Source organism: Neomonachus schauinslandi, chromosome 9 (assembly GCF_002201575.2).
Source record: "Neomonachus schauinslandi chromosome 9, ASM220157v2, whole genome shotgun sequence".
Taxonomy (NCBI): Eukaryota; Metazoa; Chordata; class Mammalia; order Carnivora; family Phocidae; genus Neomonachus; species Neomonachus schauinslandi.
In genome coordinates this window covers 142,503,950-142,524,729 of record NC_058411.1, presented here as the reverse complement: position 1 = coordinate 142,524,729, position 20,780 = coordinate 142,503,950, and the positions used below count along the sequence as shown (strand labels likewise).

The window sequence follows — 20,780 nt, the reverse complement described above, 5'->3', positions numbered from 1 at the left end:
TTTTCACCCAGACAAAAGAGTGAGCAAACACTTTGCCCTGGGAAACCGAAACACTGCCTACTGTCCCTTTAAGAAACCAGCTTATCAGGGGGTTTCGGCGGGTGCGACCGAACCTGCTAGCAAGGAAAAGTTCTTTAAAATAATGGATGTGAGCCGCGTCCAATCGCAGGGACGGGCTTCCCGCTCGGGGCGGGGCATGTCCTCGTCGGCCAGTAGACTGCAGGGGGCGGGGCCTGCCGTTCAAGCTTGGTTGCCGTGGAGCACAGCTTCAAGTGAAGTTAATCTGAGGGGAAGCAAGCAGAAAATTGTGGAGGTTTTGGTGGTAGGATTTTTGTTCCGATCTTCTAATAATCCTTTATTTTACACTTTTGCTCCTTTATGCTTCTGTGTGTGCTAGGTTCTGTCATTGTGCTATTTTCTGATGCAAACCGAACATTAACATTAAGCAGGGAAGCAGAACAAAAGGGCTGTTTGGACAGGAAATAGGTGTTGAGAGGATCAAACTTGACTTTGTTCGTCAGGATCTCTAGTTGAGAGCCTGAGTGTGGTTAGAGGTCGTGGGGGCCGGGGTCCTCTCCAGCAGCGGGCTTCCTCGCCCTCACACCTGGAGGGCGTCGTGCCCCTGAACTCAGGGGGTCGTTGAATCCACGGGAGGGCGGGCGGCGGGGGCTCGGGCGCGAGTGCGGTCACTGGTCGGCACCGCCGGGGCTTTCCCTCCCACTCCCAGGACCCGCCGCCCCCAGTGTGTGCTCTGGGCTCACCCCCAGCACCTCCCCCTACAGTGTACCCCGGACTCACCTCCGGAACCCCCGCCCCCCCACGGTGTCCTCTGGACTCACCCCAGCCCCTCCCCCTACGGTGTGCCCCGGACTCAGCCCAGCGCCCCCCTCAACTGCAGCGTGCTCCGGACGGGGCAGCGGGCTGGCATCCTTCCTGTGCCCCGGATTTGTTGTTGAGGAGCTCATTGACTTCATTCTGTGTAGCACGAGGTAAAAGTACTCGCTTCTTCATTCAAACTCCATCTGTTTCAGACGTGGACCTAAGAAACACCCTCAACAGGAGCGGGGAATGGGTGCAGAGCTGTAGGTGGGCTATCAAAACTGTTTGGAGACTGTCTCTGAATCTACTGACATTTCTTAACTTATGAAATAATTATGGTATGTTTCACTACCAGAGTGTTCTTTAGAGACTGTTCTCTTCTTATTGTTGCCCTTTGATCTCCTAGAAATAAAGGTGTAAGAGTTCATCTGAATAATCGGCCCAAGTGCCTGCTAAGCATTTCAGCCGGTATAGCTGTATTTGCTGTGCTATGCCGTTCAGTTCATGCAGAGGTTTTTAAATGTATGCTTTCCGTTCTGTTGCTTAAACAATATAATAATAATAATAGTAATGATAAAATCAAGAAAAGTCACTATACACCCATAAGAACATCACTGTGTGGTGCTCTTATTTTTTCTTTTTCCTCTTCTGTACCTTACCAAATTCTTGTATTTTTCCCATAATTGTAAATTGTAGTTTTATATTTCACTAAACTGTGTCATCTGTTAAAATTGTTTTACTTTTAGTTGTATAATTCTCTTAAGTTAGTAGGACCTTAATTGACTTAGTCTTTTGCCTGTATTACATTTAGATCGTTCCTAATTTTTCACCATTTTAAATAGCATTGTGTTAAACAGACTTCTTTGTGTACATTTAAAAATATTTCCTCTTTTTTCCCCAAGATTTTTCTTCTGGGAAAATCCCCTGAGTGGGCTTACCTAGATCAAAGGATATGAACACTTCAGTAGCCAAATTGCTTTTTAGAAAGGTTATACCAGTTTATATTGCCACCAGCAGGATGTGCTTCAAAATTTCTCTAATGGGTAGCCCCTTAAATGTTGTAATAAAGTGTGCCTCTGAAGCTCTCTGATGGGGTGATCAGTTTTTGCCTAAACTAATAACCTATTTTAAATCCCGTTTTCCAAGATGTAGATGAATATAAAGTCATTTTCTGGACATTAAAACGAGCTGAAGGAGGGCGCCTGGGTGGCTCAGTTGGTTAAGCAACTGCCTTCGGCTCAGGTCATGATCCTGGAGTCCCGGGATCGAGTCCCGCATCGGGCTCCCTGCTCGGCAAGGAGCCTGCTTCTCCCTCTGACCCTGCCCCCTCTCATGTACTCTCTCTCATTCTCGCTCTCTCAAATGAATAAATAAATCTTTAAAAAAAAAAAAAAAAAACGAGCTGAAGGAAATTGGAAAAATTTTTACCTGCTTAAGTGAGCGATTATATCTTCATTGGGTAATTTACTTATTACGTGTATTGCTGTCAGTAAGTACTGGGCTTAATGTTTTACATTGGCCTTGCTGTTCAGACAAGGTTTTCTAGTACGTGCTTCTTCGAGTAAGCACTTATTGGAAGAAATAATTTCTTACAAGATCTCTCAGAAACATTTGTAGAGAAGGGCCACTTAACGTTACCTGACTCTGAACAGGTGTGGACAGCCTTTGTCCCTGTTCGTGCATTCCTGGGTTTTTTTTTATATGGTAGAGAAACAGAATTAGTATGTGTAGATCTACATTTTAAAATGGCATATCAGCACCTTTCCAGTATTTCGTAGGTTTTCCATTAAATGTGAGAAGACGACTGTGCACTCACATAGCAGTACTAGACCCGTGTTTTTTGTCTGTCTTTAAGAACACTCTTTGTTTGGCAGTGACTGCTGATCATGTGCTCTTAACAGCTAGTGTGTTCAGTGGGCTAGGCCATAACTGCTCAGGATATGAACTTGTTAACTAATGTTCCAGAATAAACTTAAAAAGTTGTTTTAAAGCAAAATTCAAGACAATTAAAAATACTAATTTAACTGATGAATGGGAGGCTGTGATAAATGGTGGGTGAAGCTCTAACTCGCTGACCCAAAGTAGTTGAGCACAGCTGCAGTTTAACTTACTTTCTGTGAATTTTTCCAATTACTGATAACATCGTGTCTCCAACTTCCAGAGCTTAATGTTGTTTTGTTGGTCATTGTGTTTGTTGCAAGGGAAAACTTTTTTAAATGTCTGTTTTGTTTGCCAACAGGTGAAGAGTTTGAGTTTTCTAGACAATTGGGTTTTTCTTAACATTTGGAGTGGAGGAGAAGGACTTAAAACTCATCAGTTGTAATTAGTGAAATAGTTACCATGAAACACATTTTCCATGCGTTTAAATTTTGTGGCTGTATCAGAACTTAACACAGATAAATTCTTCATTCATGAGTAGAACGGTTGTTTGGGTTTCACTTGAATGTTTACAATTTGTGTTGGTGCTTAAATATTTATATCACAAATCTTTCCTTTGTTCTGATTTTGAGAAAATGTATTTCATTTTTTTTCAGTCTTAACATTCTGATCTTGTTGCTACAATAGAGATGAAGATAATTGTAAATATAACGATTTTAATAAAGTCTTTGCAGGTTTAGCTGTGGATCACATTTCAGTGGGGGGCCTGCTCCCCTAGGGCTCTGGGAATGCCAGCACTTAGAGAAGTGAGCATCTGTAATTGGGCGCACACCTCTGCCACGTCTACTGTACTGCTCTCTGGTTGACAGCACTAGGGAGTAGCAGCCTACTATATACTTTCAGTGTATAGGTTTTATTCAGAGTAGAGGCCAGTTTTCTAGAGGGAGAAGAAAACGCTTTAAATGAGCTAATATTGAGGCAAGATAAGAATAGTGATAGCTCTATTTTATTCGTTAAGGATTAGGAAAAAAATGATCTAAGAGGGAATATTAAATGCATTCAGAACTTCTGTTGTTAGTCTCCGTTCAAGGGGAATACAGTGATTTTTTTCCTCTAATGACATAAGGTAAAATTTTAATGGACAGTAAGTTGGTAAAACTGGAGAGAACCTAGAAGCAGTGGCTTAGTATTTACAGGGTCTCTTTGTTCTGTGTGATAGAGGGACTTTACAGCTTTGCAGTGTTTTTCCTGTGTGGCTTCTTTATAAAAAGTAGGTAAATGTTTTAGGAAGTAATTTTTCTTGATAACTTTTAGGAAGTGCTTGTTTATTAATTGATGTCTGGGAACCTGTTTGACTTAATCTGATTTTTTGTGTTTGGATGTCATTAGAAAAAATGAACTTGAAACATTTTTTTTGGGTAAAAGGGAGCAGATCCATCTATCTCTCTTTATACCTTTTGCATTTTCTCCCCAGTATAAGCACCTTCCTCCCCCACCAGTGGATTTTTGTTGAGTATGTACTTGATTTCTCAGTAAAATTTAGCACTGTTGACTACTTTTTCCTTCTTGAAACTCTTCCCATGAGTTTAATGATGTTGCTCGGGCTTCTTTTTGTGATTTCTGTCCTTTGCAAGTGTTTCCTCTTTATAACCATTAAGTATTGGAATTTCATAGGATTCTGACCCTAACATTCTTCTCAGGCTATCCTTCTTGGGTGATCTCCAGAACCACATCTTCAGGTAACTGCCCATACATAGTAATGGTTCTAAGATCTGTATCTTAAATCCAGATTTTTTGAAATCTTGAAACCCGTGTTCATCCAGCTAACAAAGGTCTCTCTTCCATACCTGTGTGAAACTCAGCAAGGCTAAATTTTAACTGCCTTTTGTCGCCCTCGCAGCAGTATCCTACAATCCTTTCTTCCCTCCTGTCCCAGAAAATGGGTGGTATGCAAAACCTGGGTTTTGTTCTGATTCTTCCTTCTTCTTCCGCACCCAGTGAGCCTCAGCCTCCTAACAATTCTATTTATTTATTTAATTTAAAAGATTTTACTTTTAAGTAGTCTCTACACCCAGCGTGGGGCTCGAACTCACAAGCCCGAGATCAAGAGTCGCACACCCGATGGACTGAGCCAGCCATCTATCCCTCCTATCAGTTTAAATCCATAGTATCTAGAGTCCATGGCTTCTCATTTTGATTAGTAAAACAGTCTCTTAACTCATCTTCACTTCCAGTTTTGGCTTTCTACAATACATTCTTCACTGTGAGGTTGTGTCTGTTTTTCTCTGCTTAAAATTCTTTAGTGTTCTTTGTTGTCCTTTGAACTTTCTTAGCTACCTAGGGCGAGTAATAATACCATCTAATTCTGTGCTAAGCATTCTCTGAGTCCCCAAACAACTTGGAGAGGTAAGTACTATTACGTGCATTTAACAAGTGAGATAATTTGGAAAGGCTAACTAATTTGTCCAGGATTGACTTAGCTGGTGAGCGGCTAGCACACTTTGTACGCAAGTGTGCTGGACCAAAGTCCTTCCTCCTAACCGCTGAGCCATGCGCCCTCCTAAGCTGGCCCCTGCTTCTCTACCCTTTTTTCCCCCACACCACTTCATTTCATCTTCTCACCAACTATTTGCAGTTCCTTCTTCTAGGGCATACTCAAAACTTGTTGCCGGAGTCTAAAAGTGCTTTAAGGGTTTTCAGAAAAACATTTTTGACAAATTTTTGGAACACTCCAAAAAAGACATTTTAGCATCTCCAGAATATAAGAAGATCAAAGAATGAAATGTAGGAAAGATAAGGTAGTTTTCCATACGTAGTTGGTTTTGAATTTCAGAGCTGTTGAATTCTTCACGTTTAATAAAAGCTTGAAACCTACCTGTGTAAGAGGAAGATTAGGCATAGTGCAGAAGCGCTTTATCAGAGCTATTTGAAATGGTAATGGGCGGAAACTGTTCCTGGAGACCCGGTGTGCATTTCTCATGTTCTCTTGCACCCGACGTCGTATCATCACAACAGGTTAAATACTGCAGCTGATTTTTTTGTAGAAAGAAAATTGACGTAAATGGAGACATAATTGATTTGGAATCACTTTTATTTCAGATATTCACTTCATTTCTCTTCATCTGTCTCCACCACCCCCTCCAACGTATTTTAAGGCAAAATGACCTTTATTCAGTCAAGGAAATAAAGCCTTTCATCTATAGCTTAGAAAGGACGTGGTGTTAAAAGAAAAAGATCAAATGGATAGAACTTTTAAAAATATAGGTAAATATTTGGTTTTGAAAGGGGATGAATCTATAACTGGACTTGGAAGTTAATGTAATTATAAACTTTTAATTAGGGCGCCTGGGTGGCTCAGTTGGTTAAGCGACTGCCTTCGGCTCAGGTCATGATCCTGGAGTCCCAGGATCGAGTCCCGCATCGGGCTCCCTGCTCAGCGGGGAGTCTGCTTCTCCCTCTGACCCTCCTCCCTCTCATGCTCTCTGTCTCTCATTCTCTCTCAAATAAATAAATAAAATCTTTAAAAAAAAAATAAATAAACTTTTAATTAAAATTCATAGTTGTCTATAAAAGCAGGAGTTTTTGTGGGTTGTTTTGTATTGTTTTGTATTGTATTCATGTATTTTAGAGCCAGGAAATTCCATACTACTCTCAAAAGTTTTAATTTGCCATCTTTTATTACCCAAAATAATCTTTTGCTAGTTTCTTAAATAATAAGAGTGCAAACTAATTGTTCATTTAATAAATTTTAAGTGTTCTATATTACAATAATAAAATAATATATAATTTGAAAAGATGTAAAACTTAGTATTGATGAATAGAATACACAGTAGTTTTCCTTAATTTTTTAGATAATTGCTTCAAAGTGTATAGTGTATCTCTTTCCAAATCTCAGTAGCTGTAGAACTTTATAAAATAGAATCAGTTTTAGTGGGAAAAATTATTCTTGACAGATTATTTAAAATGAAAACCTACACCGAAAAGGTCTCATTAATTGCCTAAAATAATAGTTTCAATAAGCAAATTCTTGTTGAGCTGTGTGCACAGAGGCTAGTCACGTAGTCTGACCCAGTCACCTAGTCCGGTGAGTTTGCCAAAGTGCTGAAAGACCCAACCTTTTCTTAAGTTCACTTACTATTTGAAGAAATTGGGGGATATGAATATTCTCTGTACTATAAGTCCATATTGTAGATTACTGAGTGCCAAATTGTGGTTTGTTATAAATGATTGCGGTAGAGGCTCAGCAGGGAGAAAGATCACTGTGAGCTGGGATAGTCCGGAAATTCTAAAAAAGTAAAATCTGAAGCATGCCTTGAAAGTTAGATATGTTTGAGACTACAGCAGTGACAGAGACCCTTCTTGTCTTTTTTCTTCTCTTTTTCTCTCTTTTTTCTTTTCTTTTCTTTTCTTTCTTTCATTTTGGATATAGAGCAAAAGCTTTATTATTTTCACCCGAAAAGGGACAACTCTGAAATGGTAAAGTGGACAGTAATAAAAAGAGACTCATAGCTGGCTTCCACCAAAGTTTTCCTGGTTTGTTGGGTGCCGTATAATTTCCCACTTAACTAGTAAGCTCTAGCTTCTGGGCTTCTTGAGGTGGTGAAGAGGCATGGAGGGTACTCTGGTTGTGGGAATGGTGTGATTATGAGCTGTGAGGTGTGGGAGGCTTCTGTGCAGAGAAGTGGTTGACAGCAGCATTGGGAGGAATAATTCGGTAATCACAACTCCTGTTGAACACGTGTCAGACACGTTAACTTTTTTAAAAAGATTGAATATTTTTAGAGGAGTTTTCAGTTCCCAGCAAAATTAAGAGGAAGTTAAGAAATTTCTTATGTACCCGCTCTGTCTCCACACATGCATACCCTCCCGCATTACCAACATCCCCCACCAGAGTGGTACATTTGTTACAGTGATGAACCTACACTGACACATCATAATCACTCAGAGTCCATTAGGGTTCACTCTTGGTGGTGTATATTCTGTAGGTTTGGGCAAACATATGATGAGATGTATCCATCATTGTAGTATTATACAGAGTACCTCACTGCCTTAAAAATCCTCTGTAGTCCTTCTGTTCACCCATACCCTCTCATCCTCAGGCCCTGACAACCACTGATCTTTTTATGGTCTCCACAGTTTTGCCTTTTTCAAGATGTCATGTAGTTGGAATCACACAGTACGTAGTGTTTTCAGATTGCCTTTTTTCACTCAGTAATAAGCATTTAAATTTCCTCCATGTCTTTTCATGGCTTGATAGCTCATTTCTTTTTAGCACTGAATAATATTCCATCATGTGGATGGATCACAGTTTATTAATCCATTTACCCTGAGAGACATCTTAGTTGCTTCGGAGTTTTTATCAGTTGGAATAAAGTTGCTATAAACCTCCAGGTTTACCTTTGCTTACATACAAAGACTATTATTGCTGGATTGTGAAGTATTTAGTATTGTAAGAATCCACCATTCAGTCTTCCAAAGTGGGTGTATCATTTTGCATTCCCATAAGTAAGGCTTGAGAGTTCCTGTTGCTCCACATCCTTGCCAGCATTCCATGCTGTCAGTGTTCCAGATTTGCCATTCTCATAGGTGTTTAGTGCTGTCTCATTGTTTTAATTTGTATTTTCCTGATGATGTATGATGTGGAACATCTTTTTATATGCTTATTTGCTATCTCTGTATCTCTGGTGAGGTATCTGTAAGGTCTTTGGCCCACTTTTTTAGAGTTCTTTGTATATTTGGATCAGTCCTTTTTATCAGATGTGTCTTTTGTAAATATTTTCTTACACTCTATGGCTTGTCTACTCATTCTCCTGACTTTGCCTTTCACAGAGTAGAAGTTCAGCTTATCAGTTATTTCTTTCATGGATCATGCCCTTGGTGTTGCCTCTAAAAAGTAATTGCCATTACAAAAGTGATTTTCTCCTTTGTTATCCTCTAGGAGGTTGATAATTTTGGGTTTTACATTTACGTCCATGGTACATTTTGTGTTAATTTTTGTGAAGGGTGTAAGGTCTGTGTCTAGATTCATTTTTTTTAGCATATGGATGTCTAATTGTTCCAGCGTCATTTGTTGAAAAGACTGTCTTTGTTTTATTGTATTGCCTTTGCTCCTTTGTTAAAGATCAGTTGGCTCTGTTGGCTGTGTTTATGTGGGTCTGTTGCTGGGTTCTCTATTTTATTCTAGTGATCTGTTTGTCTTTCATCGGTACAATATGGCTTGATTACTATAACTTCATACTAAATCGAAGTTGGGCAGTGTCAGCCCTCCAACTTTGTTGTCCTTCAACATTGTATTGGCAATTCTGAGTCTTTTGCCTCTCCATATAAACTTGAGAATCAGTTTGTTGATATCCACAAAATAACTTGCTGGAATTTGGATTGGAATTTCACTGAATCTGTAGATTAATTTTGGAAGAACTGACATCTGGACAATATACGAGTCTTCCTACCCGTAAACATGGAAGATCTCTCCATTTACTTAGTTCTTCTTTGATTTTGTTCATCAGAGTTTCGTAGTTTTCTTCATATGCATTGTATGCATATTTTGTTAGATTTATACTACCTAGGTATTTCATTCTTGGATGCTAATGTAAATGGTATTATGTTTTTAATTTCAGATTCATTGCTGATGTATAAGATAGCAATTGACTTTTATATATTAACCTTATATCCTTCAACTTTGCTATAACCACTTACTAGTTTCACGAGGGTTTGTTGTTGTTGTTGATTCAAGTTTTCTGCATAGGCGATCATGTGATCTGTGAACAAAGACGATTTAATTTCCTCCTTTGTAATCTGTATACTTTCTATTTCCTTTTCTTGTCTTACTGCATTAGCTAGTACTTTCAGTACCGTGTTGAAAAGAGGGTACGTATTTGCCTTGTTCCTGGTCTTTGTGGGGAAGCTTCAAGTTTCTCACCATCAAGTATGATGCCACCTGCAGGAATTTTGTAGATATTCTTTATCAACTTGAGGAAGTTTCCCTCTGTTCCCGTACTAACTTTTGAAGTCCTCACAACGGTTATTATGAGCTGAGTGTTATTGTCTGTGTTTCACAGATGATGATACTGAGGCACAGAGAGTTGAGGCCCTTAAAAAAGTCAAACAGCTGGTTAACAGAAGAGGCCTCTGTTCAGTTTGTCAAGTGCATGATCTTGCCATTCAGATTTGCTTTGAGAAGAAAAGATATTCAAGATGGGGAGACTGCCGGGATTGTTTGGGAAGCTCCATGGTAATCTTAATTTTACTAATCTTCCTGAACTTTGGGATTGTGATCTCAAGGCCACTTTCAGATGACTTCCTGGGAGAGGTAAGAAAGGAGTACTCCTTATCCCGGTGAGTTCCAGCTCTCTAGGGTTTTTGTGAGGATGGGACCATGCCTTCTCCCCACCTCCTGCTGAGTTCACATCCTCTGGTTCTTTCCTATGAGCTCAAAATCAGATTTTTTTTTTTTTGGTAGAGATTTATTAATCAGTCATTCGGTCTTTACCTTCCTTAATTTTCTTTTACAAAAATTTCTGAAGTGGATATGGTACAGATAAAAATGGTGGTGTACTTAGCACTGTCCTTTCTTCTTTATGTTTGTTATTTTTAACCTTCTAGCCCTGTGAGCTGTTGGTGGTGGTACCTACCTTGACAAATATTCCACAGATTCTTTAGCACCTACTAGGTGCTATGCCAGGAACTTATGATATCTTGGGGAAACACACTCAGAGGATTAAAATGTTTAGTGACATAAGGGAAAAAGACATCAGGCTTTAACAGGAGCAGAGGATGAGAGAAGACTTTATGGAGGAAGAAGGACTCGCACTAAGATTAAGAAGATACTAAAAGCTAACCAGAGTGCATAAAAGGGATGGGATAGGTGGATCTTGTAGCCGGAGAACAAAGCATGTGCAAGGTGATGATTAACAGCATAGAGGCTGAGAGCTTCCAGACCGCCATGAGGCAGAATGGCAGGAGAATGAGGCTGGACAGGCAGGCCGCAGAGCCTGTTCTCTTAGTGATGGAGAGCCATTGGATTATGGATCTGGGGAGTGGTCTGATCATGTATCGTTGCTTGAGTATTTACTTTGGTGATAAAATGGTAGCGGTGGGGGTTCAAGATTACACAGCTTAGTAAGAATCAACTGCAATTTGAGTTGAGGTCACTCTGCCTCTCTTTAAATCTGTTGAAGCCTAGACCGTTTAAGATACCTAGTGTTCAGGTTCATTGGTTAGTAACGTTAGGCAGGGGAGGTGAGTAGAGTACACAGGTAGTTACTGGAAATCAGAAGACAAGAGATTAGTTGAGACTTATCATGAAATCTGTCTAATGATTGAGACATGACTGGCCAAGAAGTGGGAAGATGTGGGCTTAAAGCAGGTATAATTGCATAAAAGGGTGGGATGTGAAATATCAAGGACCTGACTACTAATTTGCGTTTGGAAGAGAGGTCAGAATTGACTAGAGTTAGTAAGCCGAGTTGGCAAAGCAGATGATAGTTCCCTTGGAAGAAATTAAGTTAGGCAAAGGTATTTTTTGGAACAAGTCACTGAGCTAGGTTGAATTTGAAGTAAATCATTGAGGGTTTTTGACACCATTAGCCTGCAAACATGGCTCTCTATTAGACTCTGGGAACACAGAGATAAATGAGACATGCTGGCCCAGCACCTGAGGACCATATCACAATCCTCTTACATCCTTGAGCCTCAAAATACCTCCTAAGCTACAGCCTAAACTTGGTGAAGAATTTTGAGGTCAGTTCATTCCTACCATGCCTGTTTTATTCCCATGCTAAGTGCGGTGTGCTCTCCTTTTTGCTCTACAGCTCTTTTCTAGAGGGAACAAGGTCTTGAACTCTTCACAGAGTATTTCTTTGTCACCTGCCCCAAGCTGCAGCTTTGCTCTTCCCAGAGGCCACCACTCTCCTGTGGTTCTTGCGGTGGTGGCTGTGGATGCCGTACTCCACAACAAGAGGTTAAAAGGGACGTGAGGTCTGTGTTTTCTAGCTCCCTTTGTTGTTTGCAGACCGTTACTCTTCCCAGCAAAAACCCGGTGATCTTCCTATCCTAGCTCCGTTCCTGTTCCTTATCTTCTCTACATCATTCTCATGCTTACTGAGGATTTGGCACCTGGTTTAAGTTCTGCTTTTTCCCATTCAGCCATCCAAGTGACTTTCCCCTTCTGTGAATGCAGGGATTTTGGTTTATCTATTCCTCCCAGCCTGGAACAGTGGCTGGCACATAGAAAGTGCTTAATTCTCATTGAATAAATAAATTAAATTTTTAAAAGTCCCTTGACTTGCGTATCCACAGAGCTTTAGCAACCCGTTCCGAAGACCAAGCCTTACACCTTGCTGCTTGAGGTAACTCCGCCTCTGAAATTGTTTTCCAGCTGTGGAAGTGTAATACATGTTCATTATTAACGATTTAGAAAATGGATAGACCAAAAAAAAAGTGCACTCAGAACCTAGCTACCTAGAGATGAAAGTGGATATTTTGCTTTTACATCTTTCTAGGCTTTTTTTCCTGTGCACGTGCAAATGTAATTTTAATTCTTTGAGGGATCACAGTTTCGTCTTGGGACGTCTTTTCGTGTCGTTATTCCTTATTCACTCAACACACGGATGCCTGCTGCGCGTCAGCTGCTGATGGGATGGCATTAAGGGAAACAGGCCCCGCCGCAACAGAGCTGCTCGCCAGAGGCGGCTGCGCGGGGCGCACGTCCCGGCTGATGGCCGTGCGGCGCTGTCACAGGAAGCCGGGAGGTGCCCGAGTTTGTTGAACCACCCTGTATTCTCTTTACTTTGGGACTGATTTTTTTATTGTCAGAAACAGTGCTGCCATGATGATGTTCTTAGGGTCAATTCAAAGAAGAGGAATTCTGGGTCCAAGACTATATTTTAGTCTTTTAAACTTGTTCTTAGGGAACTGTTGTACTACTTTATACTCTCACCAAAAAGGTGAGCTAGTTTGTATAAAAGCTAGTTTATCTGTGCCCGCACAAGAAAGTATGTTAGTTTTTTTTAATGATTCTAATTTACATACCATAAAATTCACCCATTTAGTAAGTGTTCAATTCAGTAATTTTTTTTTTTAAAGATTTTATTTATTTATTTGAGAGAGAGAGAATGAGAGAGAGCACATGAGAAGGGCTAGGGTCAGAGGGAGAAGCAGATTCCCTGCCGAGCAGGGAGCCGGATGCGGGACTCGATCCTGGGACTCCAGGATCATGACCTGAGCCGAAGGCAGTCGCTTAACCGGCTGAGCCCCCCGGGCGCCCTCAATTCAGTAATTTTAAATAAATTCACAAAGTCGTGTAATTACTGCCACACTCCACTTAGAACATTTCCTTCACCCCGAAAAGATCCCTCAAGCCTGTTTGTAAACAAGTCCCATTCCCAGCCGCAGTCTTGGGCAACCAATAGATCTGCTCTCTGTCCCTGTAGATGTGTTCTTTCTCAACATGTAAGTGGAATCACATATATTCATGTGGTCTTTCCAGTTTGACTACTGTCACCAGCATCCATGTTGCAACATCGGTCATTAGCTTGGTCCTTTTTTCTTTTTTATGTGTAAAATACACATAAAAATATACCATTTAAATCATTTTTAAGTGTATAGTTGATTGGTATTAAATGCATGTACACTGATGTGCAGTCATCACTGCTGTCCATCTCCAGAGCTTTTCTCATCATCTTGAAACTGTGCCCATTAAATAGTAACTCCCCATCCCTGCTGCCCAGTAATTACTATTCTACTTTGTGTCTCTGTGAATTTGACTATTTGAAGTTCTCTCTTTTTTTGTTTTTTTTTTGTTTGTTTTTTTAAGTAAGCTCTACGCCCAGTGTGGGGCTTGAACACCGACCCCAAGATTAGGAGTCACATGCTCTACCGACTGAGCCAGTCAAGGTGCTCCTGAAGTTCTTCATATAAGAGGAATCATACAGAATTTGTCCTTTTCTGTCTGGCTTGTTTCACTTAGCATGAGATTTTCAAGGTTCATTCATCATGTAGCACATATGAGATTTTCACTCCTGCTGAAGACTGAATAATACTCCCTTGTGAGTGTATATATCCCCTTCTGTTGAACCATTCATCTGTCTGCAGACATTTGGGGTGTTTCTACCTTTTGGCCCTTGTGAGTAGTGCTGCTGTAACTCTGAGGGACAAATAATCGTGTTCCAGTTCCTGCTTTCGCATCTTTTGGTGTGGAGTTCACACCCAGGAGTGGGGTTGCTGGATCATGTGGTAATTCTACATATAACTTTCTGAGGAACTGCCAGACTTTTCTGTAGAGGCTCTACCATTTTACATTCCTACCACCAGCACTCCTCTGTCTTTTTGAAAATAGCTATCCAGATGGTATGAAGTGGTATCTCATTGTGGTTGTGATTTGCATTTTCTAATGATTAGTGATGTTGAGCATCTTTTCATGTGCTTATTGGTCATACATTGGGATGTCTTCTTTGGGGATATGTCTATCCACGTTCTTTGCCCTTTTTTGGATTGGGTTGGATTTTTTTGTTGTTGAGTTGTAGGAGTTATTTTCGGCATATTAATTCCTTATCCGATAATAGCACTTGCACATATTTTCTCCCATTCTGTGGGTTGCCATTTTACTCTGTTAATTGTGTCCTTTGACAGACAAAATTTTTAATTTTGATAATGTCCAAATTATCTATTGTTGTTACCTGTGTTTTTGGTGTCATATCTAAGAAATCATTGCCAAATCCGATGTCCAATCTTTAGCCCTATGTTTTCTTACAGGAGTTTTGTAGTTTATATGCTTAGGTCTTTGATCCATTTTCAGTTAATTTTCGTACATGGTATAAAGGAAGGGTCAAACTTCGTTCCTTTACATGTGGAGATCCAGTGTTCCCACCACTGGTTCTTAAAAAGACTGCCCTTTCCCCTATTAAATGGTCTTGGCTTGTCCCTTTTTATTGCTGGTTAGTATTCATTGTGTAGATGTATACCGCATGTTATTGCTCCATTTACCAGTTGGTGGACGTTGGGGTTTCCAGCTTTCGGCTAGTCTTAATGCCACTGTGAACATGTATGTGTAAGTTTTTGGGTGGCATACGTTTTTGTTTCTCTTGCATAGACACCCAGAAGTGGAATTACTAGATCATATGATAACTGCAAGTTTAACTTTGTAAGAAATGGCAGACTGTTTTCCTAAGTTCCCACAATCACTTACGTTCCCAGCAGCAGTGCGTGAGAACTTACCTTTCTCTTCACCCTCACCAGCACTTGGTGTGGTCAGTCTTTGTCAGCATAGCTACTCGGGCAGAGATGGAGTGGTATCTCATTGTGGGGGGAATTTATACTTGTCAAACAACTGCAGACACCCCTAACATGGAACGCAAGGATGAGTCTTCTGGCTGGAGCCTCTTGTCAGTTCCAGCTCTCCTTTTCCCACCACTTAGTCTGAAGCTTTATCAACCCCGTCTCTTGTTTCCTCCTTCCTTCCAGGTGAAGGTCCCTCTTCAATCACTTTCTTAGTTTCTAATCTTGGACCAAGTCAACCATTTATATACTCTGCTTCTGAACCTAAGCAGTTAATACTACCAGGGCAGGTCACATACTTTTATGTTTGGATACTGCTGTGAGTTTTTCTGTAACTTTTTATTTTGATTTAATTTCAAACTTAACATAGAAGTTGCATGAATAGTACAAGGAACTCCTGTTTCTTTTTCCCGGATTCTCAGTAGTACTCTTTATCCCATTTGTTTTTCATATTTTTTTCTGTCTGTTTTTCTTTCTATATGTATATGTGTATATATAAATACATGCATATTTTTTTCTGACTCGCTTGTGTAAGCTGGAAACTTATTCAGGTTGCATAGCTAATAAGTGGTAAAGCAGGGGTTTGAATCGAGATAATCGTGTGTGTGTGTGTGTGTGTGTGTGTAGTATCTGGCACATACTTTTAGTGCTCAGGAAATGCCTCTTGAATTGACCAGAGAGCACAGTTCACCTGTCAGAATCTGTATCTCATCTCTTCTTGGGGTTTCAGCATGTGTAGGTGCTTGGGTTTTGGAGTCAGATCCCTGGGTTCAGATCCTTGCCTTCTGGCCTGCTAGCGGTTTGACCTGAGCAGCTTCCATAGTCTCACTCAGGCTGTTTCCTCATCTGTGGAATGGAGGAGGTAAGGGTTCCTGCTTTTAAGGGATATTGTGAAGATTAGAGGAGACAGTACAGGGAAAGCATTTATCATGGACCCTCTCACTTCTGTTAGTGCCTCGTCCTGTTCCTCTGACGTAGCTACCAGTTTCTCTTCGTTCACCCTGCCCCACCGTCACCCCGTGATTTTTTTACTGGCAGAGTTGATGAGACATCCAACATCCAGTTAGCAAACAGAGAGCTCTGGAGAAAGGTCTGAGCTAGAGTCCTATTTGGGAGACATTTGCTCTGAGCTCCTAGTTAGAGCTGTGAGACCAAAGCTTCGTTCATCAGGCGCAGAGATTTGGAGATCTAGTTCCAGGAGCCATGGCACTGTTCAAGCACATGAAACTGGCATCCCAGTTTTTGAATATTTTTAATTGCCCTTCTAAACCTCTGGAATATTTCAGAAACACCAACTTTTTAGGGTCCATAAAATACAGGGTCACACATTTGGAAGCAGTACAGAAATTTGAGGTAGCCTGACATGCTGCCCTGTCCTGCACTCCTCTCAAAGGTACTTGTTTTCCAACAGACTATTCTATCTTGTTGTTAGATCACACATCCTAGGTTTTTCTTCAGAAGATAAGGTCTCTGTAGGCGTGACCCCACTTGGCAAGTAGGAGGAAGAGAAAGTCATCAAAGCAAATACTTCCAAAGTAAGATTTCTTTAGTCTTGTCTTTTTAGTCAGTAGAATGTGTATAGTAACCTATGAGGTGATTGGGGTTTTTTTAAACAGTAAAGGAGGTAAGGGGGTGCACGTGAAACTAGGGGCTGTGTGGAGGGTAAGGGGGAGCATCACAGGCATCCCTGAGGAATCTTCATGTTTACTTGCTGGTCTGTGTGTGACTGAACTCCAAGCCATACTTTACTTTTATAATAATTTAGATGGTTTTCTTGGAATAATTAAATACCTTTTTGAAGGAAATGGTTATCAGCACCTGTTGTCTGATTGTTTTCACCAAATGAGTTTGATTTAGGTAAAATTTGTAATGTTACTTCTTACAATGCTGCCTTAATTTCTTAGGAAAATCAAGAGTGAAATACTTTAGAGAAAAATAGCACCAAGGCTTGCTGCTTTGTCATCAGTACCCTTGGTTTGTTCTTCAGCATCTGTGCTGGGAACATCCCAGCTTTCCGCACAGTGTTTAATGCCTCACTGTGACCGTTTCTGTTAACAGATGATAACATTCTTGGATGTAAAATGGTGCTCTCTGCTGATACAAAAAGCTTATTTCTCAAGTTAAGACCACATCATTTGCAGTGATAATTCAGTGGACGGATTGGAATAGGAGCTGTTTTGCATTTTCATTACACCCTAATTCTTAAAGTGGGAAAGCTGCGTAACTCAGAATTGTGTTCCGACTTGCTGGTTGTGGTCATTGAATTGCGACAAAACAAAAAATACATAGGAGTAACTTTAGGAAGACAAACATATTTCATCCCAACCAGAAATCTTGTGTGTTACATGATTCTTAGTAACTGTCAGGTTTTTTAGCAGACAGAAAGGAAGCTGATTGATAGGAAGAGGTGGATTTTTATTGTACTCCCGTAAAAGATTTTGTGTATTGCTGTCCTTTGTTAGGCCTGGCTTCTTCAGCAGTTCAGATAGAAGAGACGACAAAGTCTTTAGGAACGTCCAAAGTGCAGAGCCCGCAGGCAGCGAGATAACCATGTCCCAGAGCTTCTGTAGCATGGAGCCACAGCTCGGTGTTTCTCAACGATCGTAATCCCAGCAGACCTCACTGTTTCATGATTTACATTTGCCTAATCAGAGTATGTACTCGGCATGACATTTCATCTTTTTGCTGGAAACCTTCATTGCATTGTAGTTGGCTCTAGAAATTTAGAAAAAGCAGGAAAAGAAGCCATGTTAACTATAGACGTTCTCATTCTCTGCAAAGTGTGAACATCTTGGAATAATAAAGGCACAGTAGATGTACTGTAGCTTTGTTTTGTGAAGTCAGACATTTGTGTGCGTGTTAACACGTGTTACCTATTCTGTGAAAAAAGGACGAAACCTGGGGAAATCTTAAGAAATTCTCAGTTGTCTCCGAAAAATAGCCCTCTCAGTGAGGAAGGGCTTGTCTTGTCTTAGCATATGAGGGTAGTGTTGACCTTGTTCTCGTGTTGATTGGTGCTCACCCTCAAAATAATTGAGGCAGAGAGAGTGGAGCTAGGGATCCTGACTTTCCAAACTAGTGTTTCTTTTCCTCCAGCTGCCACGGCATTTCCACTGTATGTGACAGTTCTGAGGAGTAAGGTCAGCGAGGACTGGTTTTGTCATTTAGATTATATAAATAAAGATGAGTTAAGTGTGTATCTCCAAAATTTTGAGAAGTGTATATCGCATACATGCCTTAAATGTGTGAGGTGCTGAAAATTATAATTCCTTAAACTTAACGAAAATTTTGGTAAGGTCAAGTGCTTAGTTCAGTGCTTGCTACAAAGGAGGCTTTCAAAAAGTAGTGGTTTTTTGATCCTTCTAGTTACATGCACTGTTTTGCCTTAGAAACATATTTTTTGTTTGCAATTTGAGCTCTTCTGTGTAGGAGTGGGGTTGGTGAGCAGAGGGGAGATCTAAATTTCCATTTTTCTAACAACTTCCAGGTTTCTCTCCGGAGCAAATGGCTTGTGCTGTATCCATCCCTTTGCTTTCAGCCAGTTGGCTTTTCCTCCCTCTAGTCATTCATCTGCCAGGCCTTCACTCACGCACTGTGATCGTAAATGATTGTGGTTCACGGTTACAGTTGTCTCCTGTTACACTGAAGACAGAGTTTGTGTTCCTGTTTCTTGTCTTCCTTGTTACTGTCTGAGTATGAGAGAAACTGTTTTACTCTGTAATCCTGAAATTGGAAGTCCCTGTGCTCATTTCCTGTTCTGTCACAGTGCCTTTCCAGAGGAAATTCAGAGGAAAGCATGTAAAAATGGACCATCATCACTCTGGGAGTAGAGTACTGTATTAGTTCAGGACATACCATCTTGAAAAATTCTTCCTGTGTACTTGAACCTCCATCTCCCCAAAGTTCTACTAAAAATTTTTGCCCCAAATTCTGAGTAGCAGTTGTCTGCTAATACCATTCTTACTGTAGTTATCATGCCTATTACTGAAGGGTGGGGAGGTAAAATCACTTGTTCCCTACCACCTACTGTAGTTACAGACCATGGTTGCTTATGTCCAACCAACAGAAAGCACTTCCTAAAATTTTAAATAGTGGTTCTCCAAAGTTTATAGCGGGAAACCATTGTTTTTTGACAGATTACTTTTGAGATGCATCCTTTGACCTAATTTTATTTATTTATTTATTTTAATTTTTATTTATATGAGAGAGAGAGAGAGAGAGCATGAGAAGGGGGAGGGTCAGAGGGAGAAGGGAGCCCGATGCGGGGACTCCAGGACCATGACCTGAGCCAAAGGCAATCACTTAACCAGCTGAGCCACCCAGGCGCCCTGACCTAATTTTAGTTGACCAAAATTATTCTAAAGTTACCAGCTTTACAGTGATTTGAAACCCATTTTGATTTCTGCTACAAATATGTATTTGCTGTGTTCTGCTAAAATAATATTTACCAGTATGTATATAAAGTAGTGGTTCTCAAACTTGAATCTGAGAATCCCTTGGAAGCTTGTTAGAGTGCTAATCCTTGGTCTCAGTCTCCAGAAACTGACCTAGGAATTCGTGATTTTCTGACGTTGTTAATCCATGTATTTGAGAAACACTCATGTAAAGGTTATATACGGAAATCCATGTTTTTAGAGATCAGTTCAGGAGAACTCTTTTTCTCTTTTCTCTTGAAATTTTGAATCCTACTCTCCTCGGTCTTTGCTTTTGGCTGACTTAAAGCCAGGTCATTGGGAGTTTAACTTCCTAGCAATATATTGAGGCCAGCGCTGGAGCCAGTTGGACTTTTTAAGATTTAAGACCGAGGAGCTATTATAGGACCCATTGTTGATGAACTGGAAAGTTTTCGGCTGAATGCTAAATAGCTTCACTCTGTGGTGCTGAGCAGTTTATTTTGTGTCTAGAAACAGAAAAGCCTGATCTTGGGATGACTGATTCAGGCCTGCCTAACAATTCCAAGTCAGGGATCACTAACATAGGAACTTAAAATTATCAAGATGATCTCTGTGTGATGTGGAAACCACTATCGGTGCAGATTCTGGGGTGGACTCCTAAATAGCTCTGAAGCTAATATGCTTTTGTTCTACTTTTGTTCCTAGTTAAGGGAGACTTGAAAATTAGTCAAGTTACTGGCACTTGCTTTAGCAGTAGAGGTGGTGAAAAGTATACATGTAGATATTTTAATGATGTGGAAAAGAGACTACTACATGGATTGTACTTGTATACTGTGACCCCTGGGTGGTGTTGAATTCCTGAAGAGAATGGAGATAAATTAGAAAGCCTTAAACACACAGACTCATCATCTGGCTGCCTATTTTTAGATTGCTATAGATTAATCTACTGACTGTTTAAAGGCCTGGAAGAAGGAAAATTACTAATTTAAATCAGATTAGTGTGTTCTACACTGTTCCAGAATCCCCTGATTGATCCTAAACAATAAGATGAAAAAGACTGGTAATTTGGTTTTTACCTAGAGATTGAATTTCCTCTGGTTGGTCTGTAAGAGGCTCAGGGTTTGTTTTTCCGGTGTGGATAAATGCACGTCCCGTGTTAATCCATTATGTAAACATTTGAGCACCTGGAACACCTGTTTAATGCAGCTGTGTCAGGTATTAGAAATATAGTGGTGAGCAAGACCGATGGCTTCTAACATTTAGTGTTATCAAATTGTAATGGGCCGAATTACATGGTTTAACGTTGGCCAGGAAAGTGACTTATGTATTAACATGTGCTGTGTTTCTTAGCAGTGCTGTTTTTTTATTTCCTTCTCTCCATATATTTATCCCACTTTCAACAGATAGTATTTATAT

The 20,780-nt window shown here is 40.4% G+C and overlaps 1 protein-coding gene across 3 annotated transcripts in view; it reads left to right on the top strand.

Moving 5' to 3' along the window:
• The first annotated feature begins 241 nt into the window (after nt 1-241).
• ZFAND6 (zinc finger AN1-type containing 6) overlaps nt 242-20,780 on the top strand; it is a 59,933-nt gene continuing 39,394 nt past the window's right edge. For 2 of the 3 annotated variants that reach the window (XM_021680698.1, XM_021680696.1), the window contains exon 1: nt 242-322. The gene's annotated coding sequence lies outside the window, so the exon portion shown is untranslated. Of the gene's footprint in view, nt 323-11,400; nt 11,437-20,780 lie in introns of those variants that run through there. The other variant, XM_021680697.2, reaches the window with a different exon arrangement.